Source organism: Natrix helvetica, assembly GCF_964273705.1.
Source record: "Natrix helvetica genome assembly, chromosome: 5".
Lineage (NCBI taxonomy): Eukaryota > Metazoa > Chordata > Lepidosauria > Squamata > Natricidae > Natrix > Natrix helvetica.
In genome coordinates, this window is record NC_138551.1 from 35900788 (window position 1) to 35918284 (window position 17497).

The window sequence follows — 17497 nt, forward strand, 5'->3', positions numbered from 1 at the left end:
GGAGTTACAGCTCCAGCAGGATCCGAAACTGAACCAGGCAGATTTTAGAAAGCTTGACATCCTCATCTCTCTCTAGCCAGATCTTCATAGTATCTGCTATGTTTATTCTATCATCAGTCACTAGGTTATCTGTTGAATGATCTTACCGTAGACAGCTGTAGTGTTTACCAACAGCAAGTGAAACTAGCTTAGAAAAAGGGAACTCTACAAAGGTGGGTTCCTACTGGTTTCCCCCAGTTCGGCTGAACGTAGTGGCATAGTGGCCTGGGTTGCTGGAACCAGCAGTGATCCAGTCCTGCCATGCCCTCGAACTGGTTCACCGGTCGGGGCCATTGGCGCCGCCATCTTGTTTTTAAGTTCTGCGTATGCACAGAACAATTTTAATTGAACTGCCCATGCGCGCACGTACAAACCATGTGCACAGACGAACCGGCAGTAAAGCCAGCTAGAACCCACCTCTGGAACTGTATCAATATGCAGTTTTCCCCCCCAGCATCGCTCATCAGACTTCCTTCTGCCTATTATAGTCCTATTTCAGCCCACATTACCATATCCTTAGAGGATCAATGCCTACAATCTTTCTTGGTCCTGATCTGTCCCAGTTTATTTTAACAGATGATTCTCAGCATATTAAGTAATATGGCCTGATTTTTTTATATCAACAGAATAACCTGTAACCACAATAGACCAAAATCAGCAAGATATCCCGTAGTCTTGAAATATTGAATCAATAACCATTTACACCAACTTACCTACTTCTTTATAAAACCTAGGAAAATAATTGAAAGAAACAGAAAATCCTGTTTCTCCCAGTACATGATATGACCCTGACTACTTCGAATTAATACCTCATTCATTGAATCCTTTGCCCTATCTAATGTTAAGTGTAGTCCCACACTTACCCCAAAATATCTACTTCTTTATTAAGAAAGTGAGGAATTTCTTGAACTAAATTGTTTCACTGTGTCCAATTTGACTTATTCATACTTAAATTTGCATAGTGTTACATACAGAGCATTGATTGTAGATGATATTTTATCTTTGTTAAATCAAATAACACAATCTGTTACCAGTTGGTCCTCAACTTACAAACCTGTTCCAAAGTTACAATGGCCTGGGCATCCTCTGTGGTCATCTGATCACATTTTGGTTGCTTGGCAACCAGACTCCATTAATGGCCATTTGCAGCATCCTCTAGTCATGTAACCACATTTTGTAATAATTGTTTTGCCAAAATCCAGCATTTAATTATGGTTTTGGAAAAACAGTGCCCATAGTGAACCATTTGTTTGCTTAATGACTGCAGCATTCGCTTAACGACTGACACAAAAATGATTGTAAAATCATGTTGGTCACATGACCATCCTGTTTTATTACCATCATGTCTTATGAATATAATGACAGATTCCATTACAGTTGTACATTGAGGACAACCTCTACTACGTGTCATTCAAGTCTATAGGAGGTTACACTTAAAGCATGTAAGCACTGTGGAATATAATACCTGATCTGCTCTTGTCCATATGTTTCTAACAGCACATTGTTGTCTCTTGCCTTGAACCTTGTGGCAGAACTATACTTGAACACCCATCTCAAGAGTCCGTTTGTAACGAACAAGAAAAGCGGTTTTACCAGTGACTTATAACCTATCTACACTATCCTTAGCAATGTAATGAATCACTAGTTTGAACAGTATTGCTTATATCAGATACATCTTGTATGTTTCCTTATGCAGTCTTGAATCATAATTAGAATTTTTCTATACAAAACATGTGTTTCTCAGTCCAATGCTTAAATAATTGTTGCGAAAGTTACAAAAATAGCTTTCGAAAATTGCAGTTATGTGGCCTTTCCCTTTTTTGAGTCTAGTACTCTTTCTCCAATTTGGTTTTAACTAATTTCTGGTTTAGCAGATTACATTATCAAAATAGATTTCAAGAAGCTTTTGTCATTTTCATATTATGTTACCTTCCCAAGAATATATCCAATATTTCAAAAAAATATATTTTAATATATGCACATATACAGATTTCAATTTCTGGATTTGTGAATTTGGAGCCAAACAGCAAAATTAGAAGTGGGAATGTACTTTCCATAAATTTCCTAGCTTTTCAACTCAGTCAGTTAGTTCTCCCTGTTTTATCCAGGACTCCTTATTCGAGAGATAAATTTATTTTTCAAATAATAAAAGACATGAGGAAACAAGACAACTCCATCCAAATATTAAAACATAACAAGTGTGAGGAGAAAGATAAATTATCACAGGAAAGAGAACAAAAAGAGGACCTGGAACAGAAAGAAACAATCAGAAAAGATCGCAGTGTACTGTGAGTGAGTGGGTAGATGACTAATGTCTGAACCTCTGGGTTATTCTAGGCTCCAAAATTCCTTTTACATTTGATTTGGGTAGTTTCTATATATTGCTTTACAAATGTGTGACATTTTAAATAGATATGCTTTGCCCTTTGATTTATACACATTTGGAACAGTTTCAGGCCGGTTTAAATGTCAGAAAAGCATCTACTGCTAGAAAAGCAAAACCTGAGAAAACGAAAAAGAGAATGGCTTGCAGTGGAAAGACAGGAGATGGACAAATTATTCCATGCAATAACCTGAGCTAGCTTAAATTTAATTTTGTTCTAAGAACTGTTGAAGGAAGGGATGCTATCCCAAACCGTGGCAGAATATAACAAGCTATTATGCTCCTGTATTGAGTTTCATAAAATGTTATGGTTCAAAGCAACTATCAACACAAGAAACGAGAGGGAATCAGTTAAGATTTTGATCTTTATGTAGTGTATAATACTGCTGACTATACCAGAGATGCTCTTTCACCTACACTGGCAGCCAGTACATTTCAATCCATGCTGCAACCTAATATGTTTTGTGCTATAGCAGGCCATTTAGAATATCAGCTGGGGATTAGGATGGCTATCTAGCTTCCACTGTCTTCCAGTGGCGACATACAAATTGCAGGAGTGTATAGCATTGCTTCAACAATACTGCTTAAATTTCTAGACCACCAATTGGCTATTTTTTTATCATCCTGGTTCCCCTGTTCCATCAGGGTAAATAAACTGGCTAGAGATTTTCTATCACAGCCAAATTTCCACTTTGTCTGAAGGGATCCTGTAGCTTTTATTTTGTTTAACAGAGTCCGTTTTCTTGATACAAGTTAGTGGCATATTCATTGGTACCATGGACAGACTATTTATTTATTTGGATGTGTATGCTGCATCAAACCTAGAATTATGCAGACAAATTAGTCAAGTTCTAAAGCCCTGTTCTTAATCAACTATGTTATAAGACAATTGCAAACAATCTTTCTGTTATTGTTATTTTATTGATATATTTAAGCTTCCAAGAGCTGTGTGAAGAATGACATCAACAGTTCAGCAGAAAGAATGTACTGGAATATTTACTTCATTTTGTCCATGTATTTTTTGGGATATATTTTGAAGCTATGTTATACCTGTTTGATTCTTATTCCCCATTTTGGCTTTTCAGCAGCAACCATGCTATTGGTTTGCGCTGAATTTCAGCTCTGCAGTTTGGCCATACGTTTCCTGCACTTTTGTTAGTGCAAGGTTTAGTTTTATAAGATATGTATTCAAAAGAAAGGAGAATATAGAACTAGTTTATCAACAACCGACATTTTTTTACTCAACAAATAATCACAAACAAGGACTCAAAAAAGAACCATTTCCAAAAAGATGATTGAAGATGAACATGAGTGAATTGATAGTACAAAATATGGTATGATGATGTTGAATCGGACAACTGGAGAAAAAACTGCTTTGAAAGAAATGTTCTTAGATGATAACTTTTGATCTCCTTGTGGTAATCCATTAGGAGAATGAATTGTCCTTTTCTGTCATAGTGGAGATGCTTAAGTTAATATAAATGCAAATTCTCCCATGATTTATATAGTCATTAAAAATATTATAAAGTAAATAGATAATTGTTTACTTATTTAATAGCACAAATATCTTTTCTACATGTTAAATATTTAAATAATTTAATATTTGATGGGGATAAAGGAACAATTTTTGGTACTACATTTTAAAATAATCTATAATAATTCCCAGGATTTCATTTTTACTGAAATATGATTACATCTGCCCATAACACAGAGAAACTTATGCTGTTTCATAAACCCAATATTTAAAAATAATTAATTGCAAAGTTTGTCTTCATAAGAAGTTATGGACATCTAGTGAATTATTACTTGATTTTGTTTTTACTTGTATTCCTGTCAAATTATTTGTAAGTTCTAATTAGATAAAATATTAAAAGTATATTGTATGCTTTTTTGATATGGATAAATTTCTCATACAGGATATTAAAATATAAGATACTGATAAGCACCAATCTGAAGAGTAGATAATTAACTAGATTGAATTCAGATGGTATGCCACACAAACTGAAAAATAATTGTTTTTTATTGTACAGTTGGAATCTGATTGGCTTTCCTCAGTAGAACAATGTATAACTTTACTCAGTGGTAGATACTTTTCTTATAAACTTCAGTTAAGCCTTTTTTTATGATAATAGGCTAATAGAGTTTTGGGATTCATTGTTAGCCCTTCAGGGGAAATCCAGACAAGAGGCATAATAATGAATACCAGCTCTGTCTTTGTTATTAGCAGAATCTTATAAGTGTGAAAGTATGTCTGCTCTCCCTTTATTCTTTGAAAACTAGGAAGAATCCTTTCTGGAAATTTTCCCACCCATCCCTTTCCTTCTGTGAATAACTTTTACCTGACAGCTGTCCAGTCTGCAGCTCTTTCTATCGTCTCTCAAGGTCATTCGTATACACCATTACATTCATAGCTGAGTTTACATATTTACACTTACCATAGCCATCATTTGTAACTTGATTCATACATTAAGTATGCTGTAACATGACATTATATGACATGCGTAGCTGAAGCTCAATAAATCACTTACTGTCTATGAATTCACTCATTATCTGATTTATATCTCCTCATTCACGCCTTAATGTTCAAACTACCATACAATTGTATTCATTTCACATGCTCAAAATCCTGTAAGGCAGGTTATAGCAATATGTGAACAGACAACAACCAGAAGTGTAAACTGGGTTTTAAAGAGGCAGAGGAACTAGAGATCAAAGTGCCAACATTTGCTGGATTATGGAAAAAGCAAGTGAGTTGCAGAAAAACATCTACTTCTGCTCATTGACTAAGCTAGAGCTTTTGATTAGGTAGATCACAATAGACTGTGGCAAGTTCTTCAACAGATGGGGACACCAAGTCACTTTCCTGTCTCCTGAAAAACCTATATGTAGGTCAAGAAGCAACAGTTAGAACATGACAAGGAACAGTCATGGGGAGTATGACAAGGCTGTATATTGTCACCCTGGTTATTTAACTTATATGCAGAGTACGTCATGCGAAATGCCAGTCTTGATGAACCACAAGCTGGAATTGAGATTGCTGTGAGCAATATCAAGAACTTCATATACGTAGGTGATACCATTCCAATGGCAGAAAGTGAAGAGGAACTAAAAAGCCTGATAAGGGTGAAAGAGGAGAGTCCAAAAAGTGGCTTGAAACTCAACATTAAAAAAGCTAAATGATGGCATCCTGTTCCATCACTTCCTGGCAAATAGAAGGAGAAGACATGGAAGTACTGACAAATTTTATTTTCTGGTTCTGCAAGATTACTGTAGATGGTGACGGATGTTGGGAAAGATTGAAGTCAAAAGGAGAAAGAGACAGCAGAGGATGAGATGGTTACATAGTATCAACGATACAGTGGACATGAGTTTGGTAGACACAGGGGTCTACCTGGGACAATGGAGGATGGGGAAAGTGGCATGCTATGGTCCATGGGATTGCGGCTTAGTGAACAACAACAGCAGCAGCAACAGCAAAGCAACATTCAAGCCTTGGATAGTGGTGTTTAACATATATATTAAACACAGGATCATATTTAAGGTGGTGGAATAAATAAACAAAATCACAATACAAAGATAGACTGTTTGATTTGCCACTTTGTTAATTCTAAGTGATTTGGTTGTGTAATGTTGGCAGTACTAAATAATTTGAATTCCCCCTTCACCATTTGATTTAAAGGAAATCATACAATAGTGCCTACAATGGCTGAATATGGTACAAACCTATAAGTTGGCTTTCTTGATTTTAGTTTAACATGACTGGTTACTCTGGTCACTGTAATTTGTAAACCTTGATTTTTGGCTTATTGGATTGTATCAGTTCAGCATAGTATGATCCATTCATCAAGCCACTGTTTAATGACAGTTTCTCAATCAGCAATTGATTGATTTCACACAAACAAAAAACTTAGTCAGAGACTAATTATGATCTTGTTCTCACAAAAATACCATTATAGTTTTATTCTGAATTGTATCATTTCAGATTTCTGGTAAGCATTCAGATGATACTCCCAAAGGTGCTTTTTCAATTTTTCCATTCAGAGATAGACTGTTTCCTCTGCTAAAATGTATATATGCAAATCTGACAAGTTTTTTCATACTGATTAAAATGTGTTTTATGTGGAAGTCAATACTTGCAGCTCAGCCTAGTAAAGCTGGGAATTTTATTGTCTTGCTTTTGTAGTAGATCTGTACTTCTCTTCCGTAATATTTAAATATGAATAAAAATGGCTTAGTCATGTATAGCACTATGAATTAAAGAAATAAGACAATACAATGCCATTACAAACTAGAAAATAAATAATAATCAGGCTGGCCTTTAACAAGGCTGTTAGCCACACAAGGAAATGACAATTCTATTAATTACAAACTTATTGATATATTAATTATGTTTTTTTTAAAAAAAATGTTTATTTCAGTGATGATAATTTTACCTCTGTCACTTTTAAAACTATGCGAGTTTTATAACTTGTTATCGTTGGTCACCCTGAGAGCAATTAGATGTGAAATGCATTTCATGCAGAAGACAAAAATCTATAAATCTGTATTGTGGACTTAAGCCTAGATGTGATGATTCATCCTTACCTTTGGGGGGTGGAGAGAAGATTACATAGCATGGGGGCCACAGCAGAAAAGGCCCATTGCCTAGGTTCTGCCAAATGTAGATTCCTAAATGACAGGAGCTGTGACATACTGATTCTGTCCAATGTGGAGAGACGGGTGAATTAAATCAGGGAAATGCAGTGGCTCAAATAACCCAGTCCCACGCCATGCAGGACTTTAAGAGGCATCAATATTAGCACTTTGAACTGGACCCCCCCCCCCCCAAAAAAAAAACTGGTAACCAAGTGCAACTTATGCAGCAGATGTGTAACATGTGCCTTATAGGGAATCACATTGGGAATATTCTCCAGCTTCCCTAGCTAGAAAAATAGAGTCAAACATCAATGTGGAATCTGCTTCTGTGAAAATACTATTTTGGGGTAAAGCGTGTATCAAATACTATCCATCCCTGGTTTATAATGTATATAGATAGTGATTTTTCAAAGTATTGTTTATTACAATTACAGGTTACCATAACATTTAATTCTCTAATACTTACATTTATTTTTGAAAATTGCAACTAAAAGATAGTATGTGCTGCTTGTAGTTTTCTTATCTTTTTTAATTTCTTATAAATTACATTATATACTTCTATGGCTCAGTCCAATAGCATGCTTAAATTTTCATTTAAGAGACTAGAATAAAATACGAGCATGAATGATTTTGACATGTTGACCTATATAAATGATGCAGATGAAATCATGCAGGTAGCTTATCAGCATCTTTGGGTAGAAGACAAGCAAACCAACCAATTCTTTCTTCTGACTACTTTGGTCCTTTATGGTTCTGTTTAAGAGTGGTATTTAAATATGGTTTCCTTAAAAAAAATCCATATCTATATTCCTAATGAGAAGAGTAAGAATGCAATCTGGTTTATATAAATGAGTAAAATTGGAATTTTCTGACAGAAACATAGATGCTATGGGCAGTTTCTTAAAACACTAACTAATTGGAGATTATCTATGACTGTTACAAGCTTTACCTCAATTTTTTTTTAAAATAACAATAATGGTACATTTAAAAAACCCTTTTATTATTGGATGAATTATTAAAATAAATTCTTAGGAAAAAAACATTTCAGTTCTTTTGAAGAGCATGTCAGGGGAAAAAACACCCTGTTAGAGACCGATGAACCGTGGCTGATTCCCTTCTGCATATCTTTTGAGATATTGAGAAAAATAAGTCTTTAAAAGTATTCTAATTAATAAACAAACTTTAATAATAAAATAAAACAGAAAATAACTAATTGGTTACATTTTGATAATGAAAAGCTACGTTTGCCAAAGTTGGCTGCCGAACAAAGAAGAGAGGAATTTTGGAATGTGTAACGCGTGCGCAATAAATCACTTTCAGATAAGAACCTTTTTTTGTTTTATGACCTGCGCAATAAAGCTTTCTTAGTTTAACTCTTGAGTGTCAGTTTAGGCAGTTCAGGCCTAGCAAACTTTTTAACATCGTGACACCCCTTCTTTTGCTAGTCTGGGCTGACATCATCAAATCATCAATTAAGGCACATCTTCTTTCGCAGATATTCGTGTTGATTTGCGGCGAGTGGTTTGTTAAGCATGTCTGCGATCTGATCATGTGTAGAAACATATTGCAATTTAACAAAACCTTGCTTAACTAATTGCTTTGTGTTTTGATAACGAATGTCAATGTGTCTGGACCTAGAACCTGTGAAATGTGACTCGGAAATATAAACAACAGATACATTATCTTCCATCACGGTGATTGGTCGAATCGGACGTGTCCAGATATCTGTGATCAAAGCATCAAACCACGTTAGAGAATTACAAGCATCTGAAACACAAGCATATTCAGCTTCAGTAGATGAACATGAAACAAAACTCTGTTTTCTCACTTGCCAGTAAACAGGACAACCATTTAGGAACATCATGTAACCAGAAGTGCTTTTGCGTGACTTCTTGTCGCTTGCCCAGTCAGCGTCGGCAAAACAAATCAACTTTGGTTGATCAGTGTGTGTTGGTTCTAGCAATAACTTCATGTGTTTAGTGTGTTTTAGGTATTTCAACAACTTCTTAATGCATGACCAATGAAATTGTGTTGCCTTACCTACGTGTCGTGATAAAAGATTAACACTAAGTGCGATGTCAGGTCTGGTCCAACTACTAATGTATAATAGTGAACCAATGACTGAACGATAAAGTGTTTGATCCTCGAACTCAGGACTTGGTTCATGTGTTAAGTTGTGAAAATCTGTTTGCATGGGTGTCTTTGTTGTGCTAGCATCTTTCATGTTGCAATGATGTAGAATGTGGTCAATTTTCTCCTCTTGTGAAAGACTAAACCCCTTCTGTGTCTTTTCAATTTGAACACCTAAATAAGTGCTAATGTGTCCTAAAGATTTTAGTGTGAAGTATCTCTGCAAACTTTTAGCAAAAATCTCACTCATTTTCTTATTTGGACCAATATAAACAATATCATCAACATAAACAAGAATTATCTCATATGCATTGTTAGATCTTTTTGTGAACACGCATTCATCAGTTTCGGACTTAATAAAGCCCATTGAATTTAGTTTGTCAGTAAGACATAAATACCACATTAAACCTGACTGTTTCAGACCATAAAGACTTTTGTTCAGAAACCAGGTATCCCCTTCTTGCTTTCGGAATCCTGGAGGGCTTCTCACGTAGATCTCTTCATCTAGGTCTGCATGTAGATAAGCTGTGTCCACATCAAATTGGAAAACTTCTAAACCAAGAATAGTTGCAGTGGTTAAGGCAATTTTTACACTTTCAGTTCTGACTGTTGGTGAGTAAGTGTTTGTGTAGTCCTCAGGATAACGTTGAGCGAAACCCTGAGCTACCAGTCTGGCTTTGTATAAAGACTCACCATTTGGTTTCTTCTTGATTCTGTAGACCCATCGGGTGCCAATGACTTTCTTGTTTGCTGGAGGTTTTGCAGGTGTGAATACATTAAGTTTCTTTAAACTGTCCATTTCATCCTGCATTGCATCATACCACTTGTCTTGTTCTGAATCAGGAAGCTGTTTGATTTGTGTGAATGTCTCTGGAGGAAGAGTAACGTTGCAAATCAAAGGTAATGGTGTTTTTGTCAGTTGCCATGAATAACGTTGTGGAGGGATTCCTTTTGTGGCCCTCTTGGAGCGTCTAGGAACAACAGACCAGTCTTCTTCTTCTTCATCATCATCATCCTCGTCCTCACGTTCGTCGCTAGCATCAGCATCCGCGGCTTGAGAAGACGGAACATCAGGTTGTGAAGAACTGGTAGAAGGAATATCTGCCTGCGAATTGTCATCAGGCTGCGTGGCATCTGGAACACCATCTCTAGGAAAATAAACTTCAGGATCATTGGAATGAATCCTGGACCAGTCAATGTCTTCCTCAAAATTAGCAGATTGTGAAATGACAATCACATGTTTAGTATCAATGAATTTGTACCATTTTGAATTATCATCAATACCCATAAATCTCAGTCTCTTTGGTCCTTGAGTTATAGGAGTGTTCACCATAGCATATGAACCAAAAATATGGAGGTTCTTGAGATTAGGCTTGTAGCCATACAGCATGTAGAAAGGAGTTTGATTGATTACACTGCTCCAAGTACGGTTGACAATGTAATTTGCATATTTGATTGCTTCACCCCAGTATGCGTTACTGAGATTGGCATCTTCTAGAAGACAACGCATCATGGTTTGTAGAACCCCTTGTCTTCTTTCTACGACTCCGTTATGAGCCGGTGTATATGGAGCAGATGTCTGATGAAGAATTCCATTCTTACGCATCCAGTCCTGGAAACGCTGAGACATGAATTCTGCACCACGGTCACTCTGGATTCTAGCGATGCGAACTTGGTATTGTGTAGAAACAAACGCTGCAAAGTCTTTAAAGATCTGAAAGGTCTCAGATTTCTCTCTCATAGGATATACAAATCCATATCTAGAATGATTATCTACAATTGTTAAAAAATACTTTCTGCCACCAAGTGTTGGTGGGAAAGGACCCACTATGTCAGTGTGTACCAAATCAAAAATGCGTGTTGACCGGCGTGTAGCGTGTTTGGGAATTGCAGCCGCCTTGGATTTAGCCTTTTTGCAAACGGCACAATCCAAAAACACCTTACACCCCTTTAGATCCAAACCTTTTGCGAACTCCGGCATCTTTCTAAGAACACGGAAACTGGCATGCCCCAATCTTCTGTGCCACTTGTGAATACACCTGGAATGCAAAGGTTTACCAGTTAGTGAATTCTCAACATTAACAGTTTCATGAGGACCCTCAGGCTTGCTTTGAGCAATCTGTTTCTGTTTTCTTTGTTTGTTGGCTTTAGGAGCCTTTGGCACAGTAACGCTTTCTCTCTCTGGGACAACTCTCTCTGGGTTTGCGTTGTGCCTTTTTGGAGTTTGCATACTTGCCTGTGCTTGCCCTTTAGGCTTTGGCTTTAAGTAATAAACACCACCAATCAGCATGGTTTCAGCAACAATATCACCATCTTTAACTAAGTAACTTGCTTTTTCGAGGTGGTGAACCTGGAACTTTAACTCTCTAGACAAGTGACTTTGACTAAGCAAATTACTGGTTGCTGAAGGTATGTAATAAACATCAGGGATGTGTGTATCGAGCTCTTCAATGTGAACAGTTCCTTTTCCCATAACCTTGCAAGTGTGGTTGGTGAAGGAATACAGTTCTCGATACTCGGGCTCTGGTTCGCCCATCTCTGTGAAAAGTTCCCTTCTGTGGGTAACGTGCACAGCTGCTCCACTATCTAAAGTCCACAAAAGACGTCTGTCGAACTTTGGATCAGGTTGTGGAACGTTGGTTATGGCCAGTGTTGCAAGCGGAGCTTGTGGATCACGCCTTGGACCACGACGACCTTGTCTTCCGCCTCTACCTCTGCCTCTGGAATCTGTTCCTCTGGGCTGGTACGTGGCGGGAGCTGGAACTCGTTGGGGACAATCCCGGGTGTCATGTCCCACACGGTTGCAGGTGTAGCATTTTGGCATCCTTGGAGCGTAGCCTCTTCCTCGGAAGGGACGTCTGGCTGGAGCCTTTGGTGCTGGAGGCCGTTGCAGATGTGGGGTAGCTAACCTGATAGCTTCGTCTTCCACTAAAAGTCTGCAAACGTGGTTAACTGTGCGTTGAGCAATAGGCACGTAGTTAATCTTTGCAACAGCATCTTTCCATTCATAATTCAATGAGTTAATGATGATGCTAATCATTTGGATATCATCGATTACATGGCCATTTTGTCTCAATTCACTTCTCATTCTTTTCAGTTTGGTCAAATGTCCACCAATTCGTTCACCAGGTTTCAACTTCGAACCATGGAACTCAGACATGAGCAAACATGAGGATTCAATTGAAACGGGCCTGTAGCAATCTTCCAAAATAGCCCATATTTCTTGGGCAGTTGCATCAGGTGGAAAGATACCTTGGATTTCAATTTCCATTGACATGAGTAAAGTCGTGATAGCTCTGTTTTCAAGGTTTCTTATTGCAGGTGTCCAGGGTTGACGGGGAGGATCAAAAACCATGGAATATGTGCCTTCTCTTCGAAGCAAGAGCGCAATTTCACTGACCCAGGCTTTATAATTCTCTCCTGACTCCTTTAATTTGGACTCACCAGTCAAGGGGGTGACTGTGAATACCTGCTGAGGAACAATTTGTTGCTCTGGTTGCAAATCTGGTTGTTGAACCAGGGGATGCTGGGGTTGCATCATTGGCCTTTGCGTGGCAACATCAAATTGGCTTCCTCGAATTCGCCTTTGGCTTTGCCTTATTCCATCTAGGGAGGATTCAACACCGCCAGGAGGTGTTGAAGACTTAACCTCTGGAGACAAAGTTTTGGCTTCTAAAGGACTCATAGACATATCTCTGAAAATCTGGTCCAATTGCTTAATCTTTTGCTGTAATAATTTTTCTCCGCCAGCAGATGGCAGTGCAGCTTCACTTTTTGGCTGCCTCTCCTTTTTATACGTATGCGGAAGCTCGGTTGACTCAAAGGGACCACGTGACCTCGGTGACGTGTACATGTCTCTTTGTTCTAATTGACCAATGAACTCTGTGGGGTGTGTCTTAGGCTGTTGTTTTGAAGAAGACAAGATGGCGTCCTCAGACATTTTGGGAGTGGGGGAGCTTCTTCTACTTCGCCTTATCTCCTCAAAACACACTCTCGCCTCCCTAACATATCTTTCTAAACGTTCTATTTGATCAAGATAGCTTTGCATTTCTTGCTCACCATCTGGGGGAATTTCATAAAATCTGCTTTCTGCGTGGGAGGAATTTTCCTCTGCCGGCAGTTGCCGTTTAGACTTTTGCCGTTCATTAATTGTATCTTGATAATGAGGGACATTTACTGACCTCAGTCCGTAGATCTTGCCTTCTGTAACTCCTTCCCCCATTTCTGGCTCAGCACCTTGTTGCTCCTGGAATACGTTTTGATCTTGCTTCTCTGTGTCCGAGGGAGCCTCTTTGTCAGAGGAAGCTGATTCATCTGTGTTCGCCCCATCTTTCTTTTTCTTTCTCTTCTTCGACATGGCTAATTAGCCTTAGTCGGTTATCTTTAGATAGCATGAAGGGAAAATACAGCCATAAATTGTAGTCATCTCAGCTTGTATCATCAAAAGCCAAAACTCTGCTACCAAGTTGTCAACCAAACCTCTGCTACCAAGTTGTCAGGGGAAAAAACACCCTGTTAGAGACCGATGAACCGTGGCTGATTCCCTTCTGCATATCTTTTGAGATATTGAGAAAAATAAGTCTTTAAAAGTATTCTAATTAATAAACAAACTTTAATAATAAAATAAAACAGAAAATAACTAATTGGTTACATTTTGATAATGAAAAGCTACGTTTGCCAAAGTTGGCTGCCGAACAAAGAAGAGAGGAATTTTGGAATGTGTAACGCGTGCGCAATAAATCACTTTCAGATAAGAACCTTTTTTTGTTTTATGACCTGCGCAATAAAGCTTTCTTAGTTTAACTCTTGAGTGTCAGTTTAGGCAGTTCAGGCCTAGCAAACTTTTTAACATCGTGACAGAGCAATACCTTTCTGAGCCCAGCTCAGACACGATGGTTTTAATCACCTACTTCATATCATCTTATCATATCATCTACTACTCTACGGGTAGTCCTCAATGGAACTGCATCTACATGGAGGGAAGTATGCAGTGGAGTACCCCAAGGCTCTGTTTTAGGCCAGTACTCTTCAACATCTTCATCAATGATTTGGATGAGGGAATAAATGGGGAACTCATCAAATTTGCAGATGACACCAAGCTGGCAGGAATAGCCAACACTTCAGAAGATAGGCTTAAGATACAGAAGGATCTTGACAAACTTGAACATTGGGCACTATCTAATAAAATGAAATTTAATGGTGAAAAGAGTAAGGTTCTACATTTAGGCAACAAAAATGGAATGCACAGGTACAGTATAGGTGGTACCTTGCTCAGTAGTAGTAACTGTGAAAGGGATCTTGGAGTCCTAGTGGACAACCATTTAAATATGAGCCAGCAGTGTGCAGCAGCTGCCAAAAAAGCCAATGCAGTCCTAGGCTGCATCAACAGAGGGATAGAATCAAGATCACATGAAGTGTTGATGCCGCTTTATAATGCCTTGGTGAGGCCACACTTGGAATACTGCATTCAGTTCTGGTCGCCACGATGTAAAAAAGATGTGGAGACTCTAGAAAGAGTGCAGAGAAGAGCAACAAAGATGATTAGGGGACTGGAGACTAAAACATATGAGGAACGGTTGCAGGAACTGGGTATGTCTAGTTTAATAGAAAGAAGGACTAGGGGAGACATGATAGCAGTGTTCCAATATCTCAGGGTTTGCCACAAAGAAGAGGGAGTCAAACTATTTTCCAAGGCACCTGAGGGTAGAACAAGAAGCAATGGGTGGAAACTAATCAAGGAAAGAAGCAACTTAGAACTGAGGAGAAATTTCCTGACAGTTAGAACAATTAATCAGTGGAACAGCTTGCCTCCAGAAGTTGTGAATGCCCCAACACTGGAAGTCTTTAAGAAGATGTTGGATAGCCATTTGCCTGAAACGGTATAGGGTTTCCTGCCTAGGCAGGGGGTTGGACTAGAAGGCCTCCAAGGTCCCTTCCAACTCTACTATTGTATTGTATTGTATTGTATCTTATTCTATCTAAGAACAATATAGAAAGGAGAAGGAGGCTTCACAAGAATGACATTAGACAGGTTGCTCTTTTAGCAAAACCATTCCTAAATCATCCTCATTACAATTCACCTATTGTGGGATTCCCTTGGGCTGAATCTGTGTTCATTCAGTACTATCTACAATACATTGCTGATTTATATACGTTTCCGAAGTATTTTTATATAAAAGAATTTGGCTGGGCAAATTAAACCCTTTCTGATAATCCTTACTACAAGGCATCGTTTGTTAAATTACCATAGGTATTTAAGTAGAAGTTTTTTCAAAGTAAGTATTTAATTAGTCAATAAGATTAAACCAAAGAATTACATATTTAACTAAATAAAGTTAACACATGATAATCCTCCCCCACCCAAGATAAATACATTTCTATCTTTTACCATAAGCCTTTACTGATCCTTTGCATTCTTGCACTCTGTTTTATTATTATTATTATGGTTCATTGCATAGTCAGCCAGGTGTTCAGACTGGACCTGGGAGTGGGATAGGCAGTCGTAAATGTTTGATGGCATTATTTTACTCTGGATGAATTATGGATATCAGCTATTTTTGTTCTTTACGATTCAATTTTATGAAGATAAAATGTCCTAAACTAGATTAAGTGCTTCTTCTGTAATTTTCTTCTGTTATTAATAAATGTCCATTTTAACCACATTTGCTTGCATATTTGCTAGTCAGCAAGCCCAGCATAAAAACATCCTAACTAGTCACTTTTTAAACTTTGCTCAGCTAGCATTTGGTGGTTAGTGCTTTCTAAATGAAAACATCTGCAGTGTGATCAATCTACTAAGGAAATATATTATTTCTCTGAGTTCCCAGATTAGAAGAATATGTTACCTTCAGATTAGCAGTCTGACACAACATACTGCTTCACACTGGGCATGCAATCAAGATCTTTCTGTCTGTGTTATAGCTTATTTAAAAATAATAATTCATTTGACCTTGCATTGTATATTACCATATAATCCTATTACACTGTTCTAACTTGCTAACTATATGTAATTAATTTTTAAAGTAGAAGCTGAAAGTAAATGTACAGATGGAAAAAGGACTCATTTCCAAATCTATAGCTTGGTATTTTGCTTCTGGCATGGACTTTGAGAACCCTGCAGTGTACATTTAAACCTGGCATCCTGAAACTTTTTTTTTCAACACTTTCCCCCCATCAACTACAGCAGAAAATACAATACAGAAAATACAATAAAAGCTTATTCCCAGCTTGTTCACAATGGGGCTCTAGCTGTGCAATATGCGATTTGCTACTGATTAAAGCAGCACACTTGCATTATGTAAACTCTCAGAGCTGAAAGATAACAATGTTACATTCTGTCATTGCTCCTGTCTAAAGGATTGCTTTTCATGTTGTTTTTATAGGTTTCCAGGCAAATAATTTGGTTAGTCTCCACCCTTTGAGGAAAAACAAATTGTTTATGTGGCCTGAAATTCTTTGATATATTTTGTGCAGTGTTAATTTTCAGTTTTGAGAAGATCCTCGATGCATTTTTGCAATAATAAGAAATCATTGGCTTAATATACACAAGTTTGTGAATATAAAATGGGATAGTGCATATTTTATATAAATAAATAAATCGAGACCAAAACTGACATATTTGTACAATAGTGTGAAAATCCTGAACCTACAAAGGCTAGGTTTCACATACTGCAGACAAGTTAATGGTCATCTGAAATGTACAGTATTAAAGTCTCAATTTTCCAATAGATTAGTAAGATAGCCTTGGCAGAGGGAAATGGAGGTTTATACCAATATTTGTTAAAAGACCAAAACAACCCTAACAATAAAGTTATTTCTATTTATGTGCAAAACTAGAAAGTTTGGCATGAAGTAGGTTTATGCTACTTCTGGCTAGGGTGTTAACATTTTCAGAAATGCATTGTCCCAGTGATATTATCAACATTTGCAAGTTTGACTACTCTTATGGTAAAGAAACATTGATACATGAAATGAAAAGGTTACATTTCATTGAATATTTAAATACATATTTTAGAAAAATGCATGAAATGTTCTGTCCATGATAATAAGTTTGTACTAATTGTACTAATGCAGTTCTATGAAAGATATAAGAGTAGTTAAGGTGTAAGGTGCCAGATACCTTGCAGTGAGAGAACCACAAATATTTTCAGGTGTGTGTCCGTGTGTGTGTGTATTTATGCTGGTTTTCCTAGTGTCTGTATGCATATGTATATGTAGTTAACATTATCTATTTTCTTACTATGAATAGTGTTGTGTCTGTGTAATGGCAAATATCTATTTTGCTATGGTACTTTTCCAAACACAATTGCT